We start from the raw sequence: 18091 nt of genomic DNA, 5'->3' as shown, positions 1-18091 counted from the left end.
TGGCACTGGGCCACCGAACTTTCTCACAACCTTTACCTCTGTCATAAACCTAATTCTCATCTTAACATGCATGAAGTAAAATAAAAATACTTCTCCTATCAGTTTCACCAATTAGATCAGCATCTTGAAACTCAACACTTAGTAAAATTGAATCTTCATTCTTACTTCCATAATGCATATAAAAACTTGCTTCATTCTCAACCGTTTGCTCATTATGAAAATACTGATCAACATGCTCAAACATATTAGATTGAAATTGAAACTTTTCTTTATTAGACAAATCATGAATGCTATCATTCTCAAATATGAAGGTTTCATATTCAGCATATGGAAAAGGATCACACACACCTTGAAATTGTGTTTGCTTATGCATAAGATGGTACTTTGAAGAAAAATCTAACTGGTATTCACACATGTCATCAATATCATAGTCTAAAACTAATCCATAATATTCAAATGGTTCTTCATAATCAACAAACAAATTAGTCTTCACATCAAAAAGCTCATCATAAAAATCTTTACAAGGTGCATGCTGATTTTCAATAATATCTTCATCAAACACCTTGTTCTCAATCTCATGAGATGCAATCTCATCAATGCTTTCACCATCATACCTGGGAGAAGAACAATCTGATTTCTCATAGCAATAAGATAAAGTATCAGTATTAAGATCATTCTCAACTAAATCTAAAATTTCTATATCTTCTTCGAACAAGGGGTTAATAACTCCATGTAATGATCCTTGTTGAATATCTTGACAAAGAATGGTTTGATCATCATCACAATCTTCATCATACAAAGCATTATCATACACTTTGAAACCATTACCCAATTTATTTTTACAAACACTTGCACCATATGAAGAAAAATCAGAACTACATGAAGACTCATTTTCTTCTCCACCAATGAAGCATATAGAAATTAAATCAATGATTTTCTCATTGTCTTCATAAAGGTAATTCAAATGTCTTGCAAACCAATCATCATTAAGTGTTGATGCATTAACTTCAGAATCATTAGTATACTGCTAGTTACTACTACATATATCTTCAAGACATTTATCTACAAAACCAATCAATCCATCCCTATAGATAATCTCTTTGTCTTCAGATTGTCTATACAATTCTTCTTCACCCCTTTAAGCCTCAAGCTGATTTGCATAATTCTAAACTAGAAATTCACTTTTAGATTTAAAGGAATAACTCATACCTTTACTTTCATAAGAGTGGAAAATTTTTTCGTTGCATTCTTCCTCCTAGTTTATGGCACTATCTTTCCTATAGGAGCACTATCTACATTTAAAAAGCTTGAGCTCTTTCTAAAAATTCAAAAAAAGAAAAACAAAAAAATAGGAAAAAAAAGCAAAAAAAAATTTAAAAATTAAAAAAAAAATGTGCCTTGGTGAAAACTAATTCTTGTGGCACCTTGGTAGCAAAAGTAAAGAGAAATGAATTTATCCTATGGTGAAAACTACTTCTTGTGGCACCTTGGATAAGTACCATGATGAAAACCTGGCAAACAGGTGTCATGCGTAATTCTTCCATCATCCATCTATCCCCTCTTCTCTCTTTGATCTTGACAATGTTGAGCTATCTTTGCATATTGGCTATCTTATCCATGAGATTCTTTATTTGTGCTTTCTCATTCTCTCATAGCCTCCATGTTAAGCTTTATTTTTATTGCTCTATACCATCACTATCCTATCTAGTTGACCCCTTGGTCTTGATCATAATAAATGAAACATGGTTCTCATAGGTCTCTTGACATGTCTACTATTTTGGACTACATGCTTTCATGCTATCTTACTCATTAGCTTCCATCACTTATCTTATATGCTATCGCACTTGTTGGCTTCACCGCTTATCCTACATGTTATCTTTCACATTACTTCCATTGCTTATCCAAAACATGCTTCATATGACTATTTCACCTCTTTCCCTAGCTTGGGTACCCTTAAGGAGTCAGTCCTTGAGGATCACTTTCACTTGCTTCACATTCCTTTCTTATTTATCTTTGCTTATATATTGGCTTGTTTCTCCATCATGTCCTATAACTTACTAGACATTGGGAGAAAATGATGTGATCTTGCTTGAGAACTAGTGATCTCTAAAACCTTCTAAAAAATTCCAAAAAAAATCATATATGATGTTGAAAAAATTCTAAAAATCAAAAAATGTTCTGAAAAAAGATCATCTTAGTAAAAACCTAGCAATAGGCGCTTTGATGTATCACCAAAAAAATTCAAAAATAAAAAAAATTGAAAAAAGTCCTGAAAAAATATGTCAAGTGGTGAAAACTTAGAAACAGGTGCTACTTGAGACCCTTGCACCTATGTCTATCAGTCTCAATCACCTATTTTGCTACACATTTCCTACCTTGGAATTGTTTCTTGTCCTCATCTTGGGGGCACAACTTCTTAGCCTATTGAGGTATTCTTGTGCATTAGGGTTTCTTGGACAACTCACAAAATAGTGTTTCTCAACACTTCCCCCACCTTGACATCAAGTGTTTTTCAACACTTTTCAGATAGTTTACCTACAGTCTTCGATGTCACGATATTTTTCACTATCAGAATCAAGTCTTGAAGAAATGGTCAAGTGACTTACACACACACACTTTAACACTTAAACAACTGAGCTATGTTGATCTTTATCTACTTTGTGTGTTGTCTATGATGATTTCTTTACTATATGTTACATCCCTAATAGTCTTTCAAGGATGTCATTGACTAGAAGACTGGGGGCATGGGGCATGTTTTCTTGATTTTTTCTTGTGGGTATACTTTGTTTGTCTATAGTGTTGTAAGCATTTATGCTTGAGCTATTCAACATTTTGACTTACAAATGTATCATCCTTGACTATTTTGTAAGACTACACTCAGGGTTTGTCTTGGTGCTTATGCCTTGATACAGGTGTAATGTTGCTAAATTAAACTTAGGGAATCTAATCACGTAGTTATCTTGACTTACATGTCTCTGATGCTTAGATTGGATTTCCACATACCTATCTGATATCAATCATATTCATATCCTCATAGTTATACTAGTAATGGTTGTATGATCTCATGATGTCCCTAATAAATGCTCAATGATGAAATTAAGAGTCTAAATGTTATGCGCTTCTTGCTGGTAAACCACTTTGCATATTAGCTTGCATTTTAGGTTCATTTTCTAGCTTAGTCTTGCATTCTTGCATATGGGGAAAGCTCTCTATTCATCTTTTTGTAGACATATTAGCTAACTCCTTTTATATATTTCTTTACTTTCTTCTTGTTCATGTCTTTTCACCTTCTTAATCTTTCACTTCATCTCTTTTCTATCTTATCATCAAATTATATAAAGTTTTGACCTCTTAAATAATTTTGACATCCTAGATTCATTTTTGGGATCCAAATCCAAATTCGAGTTCATCTTGATGGTCAAAATTGTCTTTTGAATTTTAGTACTTTCTTCTGAGAAGTTAACTGACCTTTTGAGGTCTAATCTCTGAATTATCACTGGGGCATCTTCATTCCTTCATGTCTTCATCATTTCTATGCTTCATATCTACTTCTAGTCACCTTTTCACATCTAAATCATCTTTCTACTAGATTTGACCTAATTTTATGCTATATCCTTCAAGGTCAACTCTAGTCAAGCAGGGGCATTTTATCAGTTTCTTATAGTCATTCTTGGGTTCTAATCATTTATCTGTCATATTAGACATTGCTATATCTCAATTTTCTCATGTCTAGCTAGTTTTTGCTTCCTCTTACCTCATTTCGATTTTGATCCCGAGGGGGTAGAAATACTCTATTGCTAATTGTTACAGCTATCTATTTCTTAGGAGCATTTGTTTGACCTTATCACTTGCTCTCGATCTATTCACTTTGCTAGGTGTTAGAATTCTTTTTGGATCCTAACATCATCTTCCTAGTGTTCAGTACTACCGCTATCAATCTGTGCATTCAGGACTTGCCATCTATTTTTGCATTTCATTCTTTGAAATTAGATATCTATATCTATCACTGCCTACTTGGCTTCTGTTCTTTGACATAATGTGTTCCCAGATCGATCACATATTAGTCAAAGAGGGGAAAATGTAATCACCTAAAAATGGTCATCTAGACTATTAGCCCCCTTCTCAGCATTTTGGCTAAATTAATTTAATCATTTACCTAGACCAAATTGCTAATAATCAATTTATTTGATTATAACCTATAGTTTGACTATGCTATCCTAAGTTCATTATTTGATTAAAAGAACATGTCCCCTTTTAATTAAATAAAAGACCCCATTCTTCTAACCCACTTAAAGTGCACACATAAAGTCCTTTTTCTATTTTACAATTAAAAGAAAAGGCTTGTGAGACTTTTGTCTTATGTGACAAGTCAACTTATATTCTATTGATTCACTTGTGTGTGCACATGGATCACTCCTCTTTTCGAATTCCACTATTGATCATCCACCATCTTCATCTTGATCTCCACTGTTCGTATGACTTTAAAAGGGAGAGAGCTTTCCCCCTCAAAGAATCCATCCTCATTTTGAATATTGTTATGCTGCAGGTTTTCTAACAAGTTTCTTTGGAGCTTTGTGGAGAACTTCTATTTCTTGTCTACATTCTCTCATACCATGGCATTTTAGCTTAGATTCATGTTGCATGTTAGTTTAGCTTATATTTTGTAATAATCTCTCACATAGCTTAATAATGGTATTGTAACACTCTCATCCATGCTTAGGATAGCTGCACTTTTCATATTCATTCTAGCTTAATCTTTATTTGCATTGCATTCTTGAGGAACTCCTTGGGACATTTGCATTCTTGCATCTTGTATTAGGAACCTCCCATTGCATGGTTTACTAGCAAGAAGAGTATCTCTAAGGCTCATCTGAGAACTTTCTTATTCTTGAAATATACTCTCTTGCACTCCATGGATAGGGAGCTCTAAGGAGGAATCCAAGCATTCCAAACTCATGGAATTGTTTGGATAGAAGGGTTTAGAGTGGGACATTTTCGAGTGTACAATTTGCATCTGATTCACATGAAGATGAACATACACTATGATTGTCCTCTCCTTGACTTGAGTAACAACTCTCATCATTAGCTTCACATGATGCTTCTTCATAATAAATTGGATCATCAAGTTCACCTTCATCACTTGATGCATAAGTTTTAGCTTCTTTGTCCTGATACTGAGATGTATATCTTTCAACTTCATGACTAATTATGTTTTCATCATGAAAAAAATCACCAATAAAAGGATGAATAACTGAACTTATATCTTGCATGTATAACTTGTCAAATGAATTAACTCTATCATTTGTTGTTGTAATACTAGGAACATGTGGATTACATTCATCAATAACAAACTTATCTCTTCCTTGAAACAAAGAAACCTCATCTACACATGTTTTAAACTCTGAATTTTCAACCAAACCATCTACTACAATAGGGGTACCTACTTCTTGATCTCAATTTGATCATTTTACATGACATTGATTTCTTTGTTGAACCTCATCTTGCCGGAAAACATTCTAAGAGAAGTGATTCTTAGTCAATCCATATTTCATGTCATTTTCAATCTCCATTGTTGTCATAAAAGCTTGATGCAAAGTCTTAGGCTCCTTATCTCTCAATAAGTAACTCATCTTCTTATCAAATGCACTAAGATAAACCACTAGATGCACTTTATCATTTAGCTTATAACTTTTAGGAATGTCATTCAAGACTTTTACAAATCTGATATTGAATTCAAGAACTAAGTCACTATTCCTAACTTGGATATTCAAAACTTATCAAAATAATCAGAGATGCATACTCTTTTCCCAAACTACATCATGAAAGCTGAAAGTAACTCATCCTAGGATGAAATTGAACATGCTGGTAAAAAAGAAAATTAGTCTCTAGCATCACCTTCTAAAGTCTGAATAAACAACTTCATCTAAACATCTTCATGAGCAATTTCAAAATTACTAACCAAGTCATTTAATAACTGAACATGATGGTTAGCTGACTTTTCATGGTTCCCACCAAACTTAGGGTAAATAATTTCTAAGGTTATAAGGCATAGTATTCAAGAAATCATGAATGCCATCAAAACTTAATGGCATATATTGCTTGGTAGAAATAGATCTAAAACTTTCACTAACCAGCTACATACTTGATGAAGGGAAACTTGACATTCTTCAAAAAGCTAAAACTCATTCACCAATAAATACTTTCATTCACAACTTGCAATAGATCTGGAAATATCTTCTACCAATTTTAACTTCAAACATACTTCAACATATAAAACACTTTATGGATCTACCTCTCACAAAGTATGTTGAGATGTGTTACACCATTCTCCTATTTAATTCTATAAACCATTTGAAGGAGAAACTTTTATAAATCTTACTTTCATGTAAATGAAAACACATGAAAGTGGAGAAGACCTTTTAATATGGATGCCTGCAACTATTTCAATGTTGCAAATAACAATAGATTTAGATCTCATCCAGATTTAGTAACACTTACATTGCATCTCATACAAATCTTTCACCCATTGTTTAGAACTTAAGATGAATACTTCAAATTTACATTTTGATTGTTGTTTCCATTATAATACCTTCACATTCATGAAGCACTGGTATATAGATATGACCTTGAGTCACCACTCACTTAGTGAGAAAATATTTACCAATTTTGCAAAACAAAACAAGCTGGTCCAGAATTTACAACTGGTATTTAAAAACTTTATTCAACAATACTTTAGGAATTTCATACTCTTTACAACATGAAAGAACCTTAACAACAACTCTAAATTCTAATAGCAACATGTAAAGATGCCAAATGACTTTGATCTTATAATTTCATTCAATTCAATCGAACTTCTGTTGTCAATGAAAAAGGAAACTGGGAAACATGAAACTTCAGCAAGGAAATAAGAAACACCTCTTGCTATATATTTTCTGTATCCAATCCATTTCATGCCAGAGATTTTGATTCTTTCTATATGCAACTCCCTAGAAGAGTCTCCATTTTGTTGGCTCCTGAATTAACTATGTTTTAATAACCAAGTATGCAAGGCAAGAATGCTTCTATGGGAAGCTATCTCCAATAATAGATGCAATTCACCAAGAATGTGGGCCAACAATAAGGCTACACTCCTTTTGCACTTTAGGCTCTACAAAACCTAGGTGGGTAAACCTCTTAAGATCTAAACATGTGACTAGTGCAATGAGCATAATTAGGATCTAGGATAACAGATGAAACCCCTACATCTTCTATACTTAACCACGAAATCACAAGCATGACATAGCTAAGAACATGACTCATGAAACTAGTGAGCTAAGTGCAGGTTAAACTTTGAATAACTTTCAACATGAAAGGGGAAAAATTTGATTAATGATGTTGATTCAACAGAACCTCAAATATACAGCAGTATAATAAGTAATCCTATAACTGATTGGTGCCTAATCCATTGGGCAATTCCATGAATTCAAAACATATATCTGTGACATCAGGACATATTTCATATACCCAGACATCAGATCTATCTAATCACCTTGTGATTCATACATCAGTATTCATTTAGATCTCATTATCACAAAATAGCCTTCTCAAGTAACTAGTAACCTTGTTAAACATATCAAGCATTTACTTGACCCTTTGATCCAATAGCAAAATACATCAAACATACAACCTAAAGGGGATGCAAATAGATCTTAGATCTTTGTTCCAAGACCACATAAGACTTATAGATTGTTGAGATAGGAGACAAGAACCAAAATGAAACTAGTGAAATTATTGTTCATATGTATACATTTCCTTGAAACAATACAATCAAAGGCATGAAATTAAAACATGAAACAACCTAATAGATCTAAACTATCTGTATGATCTATACAACTGCTATTTACATGATAGAATTATGTTGAAGAATGGTGTTGAAATGTCCCTTTACTGATTTTATATGATATTTCATGCCTCTAATCAGATTTTCAATATCAAACAACTAATATCACAAAGATCCACCAAATTTCTCAAGAAACCCCAAATCGGGTATGCCGAAAATAGTGCCAAAAGCTTCACAGCTTCACCTATTATTAATAAATATGAAAATGGAAATTTTTAAAGAAATTTCAGCAGCATAACAGCCTAAAAAATGAAATTTCCAGATATGTATAGCCTTTACACAACAATTGACAAATGTAGGACAAAAACTATGCTCGTCGGGCTCCCGAAATTAACACAAAAATGCCCGAAAACACCACAAAAACACTAATAATCTATCTCAGAAGTTTAATCACATCCCAATACATATATTCAGCTCTATTTTGAAATCTTAAAGTCTAAAATACAGTAGGAACCCAAACTAATATGAAATACTCAACTGAAAACACCAAACTCATACAAAAAACACACCCGAAAACCCACCAATCTGCACTATTCAGCACAAAGGCAAACTCTGTATGAGAATGCACATGGAATGGCTTCAAAATTCCATCCTTAGCCTTCCTAGAAACCTAAAAACTCCCATTCTTGGGTCTCCCTGGAAACCTGCAAACTCCCATTCTTGGGTCTCCTTCTCTACAGGTTTTGCAACCTCTAAAGAATAACAAAGAATGAGCAAAAATCAAGTTCTATAATCAGCCCAAAATGCCTCCAAACATCTTAAAAGAGGGAATAACCCTAATTCATGTCCAAGAGGGGTTAATAAAACATATTTTAATAATAATCTTCATTTATTAGTCCATTAGCTTCCAAAGATTATCCCCTTTTTCCATAACTTCACCTTTTTGGGCCTGCCCGCCTTAGCAAAGATTATTATTTTTTAATTATTTGAAAAGGGGACATGATAAGTCCTCCCCTCCGAAAAATTTCTTGTCCTCAAGCAATGGCTGAACAATAAACTAATCAATCCACCTGGATCCCAAATGTAGTCATGAACTATACTACTACCAATTAACACAGGCTCCTGCAATATCCTCTGCAATATGACCAAGAGGAATCCATAATCAAACTAACAATTATAGCTCAAACAAACTCCAAAATCACCACTACCACAGTCAAAAACCCATGAGAAGCAAACTCTTAGAACATCAAAACCTAAGTAAAGTGGACAAATCAAACTACCAACATAGTAAATACCATCAACACATCCCACTGGCCTATACGGAATGTACAATCCAACTCTGCAACAATGGTGAATGCTCTCGAATGAAACTATACCAAGTATGGAGAATCCACACACTGTACAACTCTTGCAGTTAACACAACTCTACAAATCATCGGCCACTATCTCATAACTATAACTCCCATGCACTGCTGATGGTGAAAAGACATTACAAGATAAAGAGTAAGAAATGGAATCCAAACCAAATTTGCCTGCCATAAACTCCTCAAAACAAGGATCAAATGCTAACTGATGTACATACCCTGCAATATAATGTTGATTAAAAAAACCAACCTCAGTCAACAGCTCACCATGAACAAATGATATAACCGACTGTGACTGATCACTAGGTAAGTCAGGAGATGTCATAGCCAAAAAAGTAGAATCAATAACAACACCCACTGAAGCATCACTCCCAAACTCTTGCTCTAAGTCACATATTATAAAGCTGTCAACTGCAGAACCTATCACCATGTCATGCCCATCACAACTCTCATCTTGAGGCATCAAACTATCCCATAACTGATGATAAGCACTAGGAACCAAAGTACATCTCTATAGCATCATCTCATCAACATGGTCATCAAAGGTAAATTGATGAGCGTACCTCAAAGTGTAATGCTGATAGAATGCACCAATCTCAGTCAGTGGCTCAGACTATAATCCAGATGAAACTAACTACAATTGATCATTAACCATGTTGGAACTGACTACTACCTCCAAAGATATCACCAAGGGAGTAGTATTACTAGCAGGAACCATGCCAACTGTCGACTCACCAACATCACACATGATCTTTGATACATCTCTAGTCTTTGTGCCATCAGTACTAGAGGCCACCACCATGTCAAGCATACAACAATCTACTACAACACCCAACTCAACTGAACCTGACTTTAGTGGGAATGACCCTGATATGCCAATGTTAGTATCAAGGATGGATGCATCCCCATCTCCACTGTCTCTGACAATCTTAGCCATGGACATCCTTGAATCACCAAACACCACAGCTTGTAACTATATAGAATTAGGTAAAGACCGTAGTCACTCTAACTCCATGGTCACCTTATCCAAATGAAACTGTGACTCTTTGAAATCCAACTGTGTACTCTCAAGAATCTCAGAAGTCACCTCAAGCTGCTGAGTAAGCTCACTCACCTCATCTTCCTTGGCCAACAATGCATCATATGCTATACTACCCCACTCCATAAGATAATCTCTATTGGCTACCAACTGCATATAATCCTGTCTCAAAATTTGGATAGCCTCCCATAAAGAGTGGAACTCTGTCAAGGAAAGATAACTGCCTTCCTTCTCATCACTAGTAGGAGAACCCCATCCATAAACTGCTAACAACTAAAGAGTAGCATCGAAATGCTAGCAAGTGATAGCAATGTCTTGGTCACTAACTCTCAACTGATTAGACACATGATGGCACTGGCTTGATTGTCTCCTACAAACCTCCTCTGATGCACTTTCTAAAGGAGTATCCTTAAAGTTACTAGTCTCTAGAGTATTACCATCCATGTCCTGTGAATCAACTCTAAAGCTCATACCAACATACAGAGTATCAAAAATTGTAGCACTGCTATCCAACTCCTCTGTACCCAAAGAAACTAAGTCTTCAAAACTACCCACTGCATCCTCCTGGATGTCATCAATGCCAATATGATCCTGGGACTCATCTGTACACACTGCCAAATATGAAAGATCGTCAACACATTCCAGCAAGTATGGTCGACTGGATATATGAACAAAGCTCAACATCAGTGTATAAAAACTAATACCAACATCAGACAAGCTGCTAGCACAAGAAAATACAACACCGTGCAATCTGCTAATCAAATCCATGATAGCACCCAAACAAACACTGCTACCAAAAAGTGTTAAAGATCTCCTGTCAACTGAATCCCAAATGCCAATATAACAATCTTGAGTCCATATTTGTAAACTAGAATTAGCTGGTAACTCAAGCAAAATCGTCACTTGAGTAATATGACCAATACCAACTAACTCCACATACCTGTCATGATGAGATAATGAAGTCAAAATACTGTCTTCACTCACCTTCAGCTGGTGGGATAAATCATGTGAAGTACTACTAGCCTCAACCTCATGTGATGAAGCATCTAACTATGCCTAGTACTCTCTCTCAGAAAAGTCATAAATGCTCAATGTCTGCTCATCTCTACCAGGTATCTCACCATCATGCACAACAACATCCTCATAATCATCATCCTTGAGGTCAAATCTATCTATCACTCTTTGACTAAAATCATCAAATGTAGTTACCTGATCATGACCTTCAGTAGTCATTCCATTATACCACCAATCATAGGCTGCATCTTCCAAGTGTAGACTTGCAATTTGAACAGCATCACTCTCCTTCATGGGGTTAAGTGTGAAGAAGGTTTGTAATTTTTGTAGCCATGCTCTAGCTGAAATTTTATTTGTTCTATCAAAAGTAGGTGCTATAAACTTGCTTATTCTATTTTTGAGCTCTCTTCCACTTATGTCATGCTCCCTTCTATACTCTTTCTTGGGCATCAAAGTGTTCATCATATCCACATATTCTCTAAAAAGAACTAAACTACAAAAGTCATCATCTAAACCATTGTAAGTAGCTCTTAATGCAATCAATTTACCTATAACCTCTTCCATGGGATTAACGAATAGATTTGGCACTGGTGGCTCATCTGCATGCAGAAAAATAGTTTTTGTTGATTGAAAGGGTGTGAGTTTTCTTGACTCCTCTGAAGTGCTCCCTTTCTCATTAATAGATGCAACTCCTTGCAATTTTTTTGTCAATATTCACAAAGCCTCTCTAGTTTCTACCAAACTATCCATTGTTTGCTTCTGAGTATTTTGGATGTCTTGGAAGAATTTCTTTGCCATCTCATCTAGATTAGCCATACTTTTTCCTTCCTTGGATTTTATACTTTTACTTTCAACTGGAGGTTTGATCAAAATTACTTTATTCTTTTCTCGCTGTAAATATCTCTTTTCTCTTTTACTTAGTTGCATGCAACCATAAATTTTGACATGCACCTGATTAGAAGCAACACGCAACCACCAAATTCACCAAGAACTAACATGCAAATGATTAGAAGTAGAATGAAACCATAAATTTTGACATCCAGCTGATTGGAAGCAACATGCAACCATAAATTATGACATGCAAGATTTGGGTAGTTATCAAAACTGACATGCAAGATCTGGGTAGTTGTCAAAACTGACATGCAAGATCTGGGTAGTTGTCAAAATTGACATGCAAGATCTAGGTAGTGTCAAAACTGACATGCAAGATCTGGGTAGTTGTCAAAACTGACATGCAAGATTTGGGTAGTTGTCAAAATTGACATGCAAGATCTGTGTAGTTGTCAAAACTGACATGCAAACTTCTATAAACCCTCAGGCTGGCAAGATCATGGCTCTGATACCACTAAAATGTTCCTTTACTGATTTTATATGATATTTCACGCCTCTAATCAGATTTTCAAGATCAAACAACTAATATCACAAAGATCCACCAAATTTCTCAAGAAACCCCAAATCGGGTATGCCAAAAATAGTGCCAAAAGCTTCACAGCTTCACCTATTATTAATAAATCTGAAAATGGACATTTTTACAAAAAAATTAGCAGCATAATAGCCTAAAAAATTATATTTCCAGATTTTTATAGCCTTTACACAAAGATTCACAAATGTAGGACAAAAACTATGCTCATCGAGCTCCCGAAATTAACACAAAAATGCCCGAAAACACCACAAAAACACTAATAATCTATTTAAGAAGTTTAATCATGTCCCAATACATATATTCAACTCTATTTTAACATCTTAAAGTCTGAAATACAGTAGCAACCCAAACTGATATGAAATACTCAACTGAAAACACCAAACTCATACAAAAAACACACCCAAAATCCCACCAATCTGCACTGTTCAGCACAAAGGAAAACTCTGTATGAGCATGCACATGGAATGGCTTCAAACTCCCATCCTTAGCCTTCCTAGAAACCTATAAACTCCCATTCTTGGGTCTCCTTGAAAACCTACAAACTCCCGTTCTTGGGTCTCCTTCTCCACAGGTTTTGCAGCCTCTGAAGAATAACAAAGAATGAGCAAAAATTAAGTTCTAGAATCAGCCCAAAATGCCTCCAAACCCCTTAAAATAGGGCATAACCCTAACTCACGTCCAAGAGGGGTTAATAAAACATATTTTAATAATAATCTTCATTTATTAGTCCATTAGCTTCCAAAGATTATCCCCTTTTTCCAAAACTTCACATTTTTGGGCCTGCCTGCCTTAGCAAAGATTATTATTTTTTAATTATTTGAAAAGGGGACATGAAAGGTGTCATAGTATTGGAAATACATCAAGACTAGAACCAAAACCTAGTATCATAGTAATGTGTAAATTTTCTCCAAAGAACTGGAACCAATGGTCTCACATTGAAAAAATTGGAACTTGTACAATGAGAAAGAATGAGAATGATATAGGAAGGAGAAATTCTTGGATTTGATGAGGAGATGACAAGTGTCCCTTTAGAATTCCTTCCCAAGAAGCAGAAAAAGCCTCTCTCTAGTCTCCCTCCTCAACTACTAGAATCAAATCCCTTTATTTTACCTCCCAAAGGCATCAAATATCTTAGAAATTTGATTCATCATCATAACTAATTTTGATGTTAAAATGAACACAAGGTAAAAGTAAAAATCAGTTCAATATGACTTCAAGAAGCCAATATAACCTTTTCCAAATTGTGTTTTTTTTTTTTACATTCAGGCTTCAAAAGGTCTTCAAATCTACCCTGTAAAAAACTTTGATGCTCAATGATCAAATTTACCTGTTCTACTGCCAATTCTTTAGATTTTAAAAATTGACCTATAGCACAAATTGGTGAATACCTATGCATAATCTGACCTCATATTTGGAGATTTCATCTCTTCCCAGTTTTGGTGGTATATTGGAGTGCATATTTTGGATAAAAATCACTCCAATTATGGCCTTCTGAAGATCAGACCTCTATTCATGGCTTCCATGGCAAGAATAAAAAATGAAAAATTTAAAATAATCTATAGTTTGAACTATAGAAAAGTTAAAATTTGAAATCAAAGTTTTCATTTTATGTCTGAATGTGCAGGGATATATTGTTTTATCTTTTCAAAATCTCTTCATATCCCCTCACCCAATCAAACAATGCCACTTGTCACACCTGTATTGGCTTCCTAGGCAAGCACCACATGTCATATTTTGAGCGGCCATCCACATCAATGCCATTTCTTTGCCACCTCATCACATTTTCTATGTCACTTTGCTTAAGTAGTGAGCAACTTTAGTTAGCGACATAGCGAATGTCGCACTATCATCCACACAATCTAGTGCATCCTTGACTATACAACATCACTAACTCATCCTGCTCATTGCCACTTGGTGTTACCTAATTCATTGTTAGATCTGTAGGCAGGACCCATGTTTCTTATTTTACCTTTGCCAGATTTTGAGGTTTTTTGGTGATTCACTATGTTGCTAGCTAGAAAACGTTGGATTTTTTGGCTAGCGAGGTAGCAAGTTGTTGGATTTTTTGACTTTTCTGGTGGACCTACTCGTGTCAACATCATAGGTTTGTTGTCCATGATCATTCAAAATTTAACTTATTTCTGGCCGACCACGGGCCCACCTATGCAAGGAGCTATCTTTAAAAGATGTCTTCCTTTAGACACAGTACAACTATAATAATTTATATTTAAACTATCAAAAATTTCCTCCCATGGTGAATGTGGGATAAATCACTATGGGTTTCTTCATTCTTTCTTAGCCTAAATCCATGGTTCTTGCGTTGGAATCTCCTGACGTCAACATGATGTGCTGCAAGGAATTCATTTGATGGTGATGGTGTGAAATGCCTTCTTGCCTGGTCTTCATGTTTTTCTGGGAACTCTTCTTTTATTTAGCATGTATGGGCATCTTTCAATTGCCATTGACTATCCAAAGATGTCCTTTCTTTGCTCACACTGCGTATTTTTTCTTTGAAGATGCCTCTACCTTTAATACGAGCTTTATCTTTTTATGGTGCTTCTTTGATATGTTGTGGCATGGGTTTTCTTTTCTTGCTCATGGCTACATTTTTTTAATGCATGAGAGCTCATTTTGTTTTATGCTATGCCTTTCTGTTCCTTTTTTTGGACTCTTTACCTTGAATTTTCCCTGTTCCTTCTTTAAAATGTTCTGCTTGATTAGTTTTTAGTCAGCTCCATTTTATGGTCTGTAGCTTTGTCATTGGCAATGTGGGGTGGTTCCTTCATTGTGGTGGCTTTGACTTAGGTTTTTTTTATTAAACTCTTTGAAGACCCTTGCCTCTACCAGCGTGGGCATCTGCTCTTTCATATGTTGTGGACTCTCTTATTGACTGGCATTTCTTTTAATGCTACCGTGGTCATTTTACCTTCAATGGTCAGCTTCTTCTAGTCACCTTGCTCTAGCCAGGAGTTTCTCAGCTATGCCTCTGATCTCCCATATGCCTTGTGATCTTTTATGTGCAAGACTTTTTCTTTGGCATGGCCAATAGCTACTTCTTTAAATTGGTGTGAACTTCTTATGCATTCCTTTGATGTTGGTTGTGGATTCTTGTGTGGGAATCTATTTCTTATTGTGCAAGAGATCCTTTTCTCCTCGTGCTTGGCAAATTTTTACTCACATTTGTGTGAGGCTCCCTTTTTAACTACCCATGATCTTCCTATTTTATGCCACAGGTTTGTTTGTAGGCTTCACTTTAGCTTAGCCTTTGTCATTTTTAGTGGCTCGTTCTTTATGGCAATTGCATGGTTTGGATCACAATGTGGCTTATACCTTTTTTCTTTTTAGTGGGCGAGCCCTATTCTTCATTCATGGCATAGACTTCCTCACTACTTATTGCATGATCTTCTTTCCTTAGCCACATAGTTTCTTTGTCTTAGCATAATTTTAATTCTCCTTGGTTTGATGTGGCTTGGAGTGCTCATAGACTGCATAACTTTCCCCTTTAACTTTAACTTGCTTGGACAACATCCTTTAACCATTGGCTCTTTTTTTCTAATACGTGGGGTTCCCTTTCCATTATGCTTGAGCTCTGTTATCTCAAGCCAACCTCTCTATTATTGTAATGCTTTGCAACAAGCATTGCTTTGTCAAGGAAATTATATTGATGAGTATGACCAAGCTTTCGAACACCTTCAATGGTAGATGATTTACCATTCACTTCATATAAAACATTATTGGGGCTTGGAGTGCTCATAGAATGCATAACTTTCCCCTTTAACTTTAACTTGCTTGGACGACCTCCTTTGACCACTGGCTCTTTTTTTTCTACTACCTGGGGTTACCTTTCCATTATGAACAAGCCTGTTATCTAAAGCCAACCTCTCTATTTTTGTAATGCTTTGGAACAAACATTGATTTATCAAGGAAATTATATTGATGAGTATGATCAATCTTCCAAACACCTTCAATGATAGATTATTTACCATTCACTTCATATAAAACATTCTTTTCATCAGCCTTCATTCTCCATTTTCTTATAGATGCAAATAACACCTATGAAAATCTTGTGAGAGAACTTCTAGTAGGATAATTGAACCTGTAGAAAGGAGCTTCATACACAAAAATATTTATAGATACCAACATGGCTACCGTGGGAACCCTAAATCCCCACACCCATCCATAATTGTCGTGAACATATACCAACATAGTTATGCCTAGCAATGCACTGATGTTAATGCCATAGAAAAACCAATTGAAGAAGGAGAACTTTCCCTTTCTTTCCTCCTCATCTATTTCATCAAACTAATCTGCTCCAAAGGAGGAGACACTAGGCTTGATTCCTCCTATTCCAACTATACTGCCTATAATCCACATCTTTCTTTCAACCCATAAAGAATATAACTAAAAAATTATCATTGCAAACATTGCAACCCCTAAATACATCGTTCCATGCCCAAACATCTTGACAATTTGACTGGAGTCAGTCGGGCCCCAGAGTGAGTCTGGCTAAATTTTTTTCTGTTTTCAAACAACCAAAATTAAAAAGTAACCTATTGATCAGTTTGATACTAATTAAACTAAAATTTGAGCATTGATTGATCATTTAAAACTCATTTCACCATTGATCTACAAATTGTCATTTTGATGCTAGAGGGTCCTTTGACTAGCCTTAAAAACTGACTAGAACACCTTATCAAGCTCTGAAAACTGGCACATTAATTCTTTATTCTACATTCTTGTACCTTGTCAAATATCATCTCATGAAGGATTTCCAATCAAAAGATATTGATTGTCAAAGTTGACTTCTCAGAACTACCTGCAAGCAAACATGTCAGAAAACAATAAATTGGGTTCAGATTTGGCTTGGAAGACTGGGTAAACTAACACTTGGGGGTACAAAAACTAGAGTTGGTTCATTGGCACAAGGAGAGTATGGGTCTACGCTTTGGGCTCATGAAAAATAACTGGGCGCAAATGGCGAGTGGTCAAAGTGGGCTACTTGGATTTTGCCGACTAGAAATAATGACAGAAAATCATTTTTTACAAATGGAATTGACCTCGAAAAGTGTGCATATAGATTCATCATGACTTGCAAACTAGTACATTTGGAGTATTTTCAAAGGAAAAAATAGTGGTATAATCCATTTGATTTCACCTATAATGGATCTTAAGATATAACATCCCAAACAGGGGTACCAAACAATCTACAAATGCTGACACTAGTAAAACTTTAGAAATTGTGTTTGGAATCACAATTTGAAAACTGATCAAATAGACTTGTCATGAGCTGAAACTTGAAACATAACAAGTCTCTGACATCTACAATGTAATGTGAAAGTAAATTTTACATTTCAGTTAACTGGCTCAAAATTATAACATGTCAAACAAGGCTTCCCAGAATTTTGAACTAAGTGCAAAAGCATTAGAATAGT

The sequence above is a fragment of the Cupressus sempervirens genome, chromosome 6 (genome assembly GCF_028749045.1).
Source record: "Cupressus sempervirens isolate cs-2001-9-10 chromosome 6, ASM2874904v1, whole genome shotgun sequence".
In the NCBI taxonomy this organism is placed as follows: domain Eukaryota; kingdom Viridiplantae; phylum Streptophyta; class Pinopsida; order Cupressales; family Cupressaceae; genus Cupressus; species Cupressus sempervirens.
This window is presented reverse-complemented; position numbering follows the sequence as displayed.